Source organism: Pelmatolapia mariae, linkage group LG23 (assembly GCF_036321145.2).
Source record: "Pelmatolapia mariae isolate MD_Pm_ZW linkage group LG23, Pm_UMD_F_2, whole genome shotgun sequence".
In the NCBI taxonomy this organism is placed as follows: domain Eukaryota; kingdom Metazoa; phylum Chordata; class Actinopteri; order Cichliformes; family Cichlidae; genus Pelmatolapia; species Pelmatolapia mariae.
The window spans coordinates 8,662,926-8,665,116 of record NC_086246.1 but is presented as its reverse complement, the minus strand read 5'-3'; positions in this window follow the sequence as shown (position 1 = coordinate 8,665,116).

Sequence of the window (2,191 nt, the reverse complement as noted above, 5' to 3'; positions counted from 1 at the left end):
GTGCTTTTGACTGAGGAAACTTACACCACACAAGGGCCTGTGCTGCTGGCTGAGGCCACCTACACCACACCAGGGCCTGTGGCTCTGGCTGAGGCCATCTACAGCACACCAGGCCCTGAGATGCAGGATGAGGCCACCTCCACCTCACCAAGTCCTGTGCTGCAAGTTGAGGCCATCTACACCACACCACGGCCTGTTTTCCTAGCTTTGGCCACCTACAACACATGTGCTTCTGGCAGAGGCCATCTACAGCACACCAGGGCCTGTGTGCTTTTGGCTGAGGCCACCTCCACCAAACCAGTGCCTGTGGCTCTGGCTGAGGCCATCTACACCACACCAGGGCCTGTGTTGCTGGTTGAGGACATGTTAATCACACCAGGGCCTGTGCTGCTGGCTGAGGCCACCTACACCACACCAGGGCCTGTGGCTCTGGCTGAGGCCATCTACAGCACACCAGGGCCTGAGATGCAGGATGAGGCCACCTCCACCTCACCAAGTCCTGTGCTGCAAGTTGAGGCCATCTACAACACACCACGGCCTGTTTTCCTAGCTTTGGCCACCTACAACACACATGGGCATGTGCTTCTGGCTGAGGCCAGCTACACCACACCAGGGCCTGTGTGCTTTTGACTGAGGCAACTTACACCACATCAGGGCCTGTGTGCTTATGGCTGAGGCCACCTCCACCAAACCAGGGCCTGTGGCTCTTTCTGAGGCCATCTACACCCCACCAGATCCTGTGCTGCTGGCTGAGGCCAACTACACCACACCAGGGCATGTGGCTCTGGCTGAGGCCATCTGCACCCCACCAGATCCTGTGCTGCTGGTTGAGGCCAACTACACCACACCAGGGCCTGTGGCTCTGGCTGAGGCCATCTACACCCCACCAGGGCCTGTGGCTATGTCTGAGGACATCTACACCACACCAGGCCTGTGTTGCTTGTTGAGGCTATCTACGCTGCATCAGGGCCTGTGTGCTTTTGACTGAGGCAACTTACACCACACCAGGGCCTGTGGCTCTGGCTGAGGCCATCTACACCCCACCAGAGCCTGTGCTGCTGGCTGAGGCCAAATACACCACATCAGGGCCTGAGTTGCAGGATGAGGCCACCTCCACCTCACCAAGTCCTGTGCTGCTAGCTCAGGCCATCTGCAACACCCCACCAGGGCCTGTGCTCATGACTTTGGCCAACTACACCACATCAGGGCCTGTGTGCTTTTGACTGAGGAAACTTACACCACACAAGGGCCTGTGTCGCTGGCTGAGGCCAGGTTAATCACACCAGTGCCTGTGGCTCTGGCTGAGGCCATCTACACTACACCAGGGCCTGTGGTTCTGGTGAAGGCCATCTACAGCACACCAGGGCCTGTGTGCTTTTGGCTGAGGCCACCTCCACCAAACCAGTGCCTGTGGCTCTGGCTGAGGCCATGTACACCACACCAGGGCCTGTGTTGCTGGTTGAGGCCATGTTAATCACACCAGGGCCTGTGCTGCTGGCTGAGGCCACCTACACCACACCAGGGCCTGTGGCTCTGGCTGAGGCCATCTACAGCACACCAGGGCCTGAGATGCAGGATGAGGCCACCTCCACCTCACCAAGTCCTGTGCTGCAAGTTGAGGCCATCTACAACACACCACGGCCTGTTTTCCTAGCTTTGGCCACCTACAACACACATGGGCATGTGCTTCTGGCTGAGGCCAGCTACACCACACCAGGGCCTGTGTGCTTTTGACTGAGGCAACTTACACCACATCAGGGCCTGTGTGCTTTTGGCTGAGGCCACCTCCACCAAACCAGGGCCTGTGGCTCTTTCTGAGGCCATCTAAACCCCACCAGATCCTGTGCTGCTGGCTGAGGCCAACTACACCACACAAGGGCCTGTGGCTCTGGCTCAGGCCATCTACAACCCACCAGAGCCTGTGCTGCTGGTTGAGGCCATCTACAGCACACCAGGGCCTGAGTTGCAGGATGAGGCCACCTCCACCTCACCAAGTCCTGTGCTGCCAGCTCAGGCCATCTACAACACCCCACCAGGGCCTGTGCTCATGACTTTGGCCAACTACACCACATCAGGGCCTGTGTGCTTTTGACTGAGGAAACTTACACCACACCAGGGTGTTAAAGTAGATTGTTAAATGTTTGTCATTTTTATGCTTGCCAACTTTGATGAAAGGGATTCCACTGTCCTT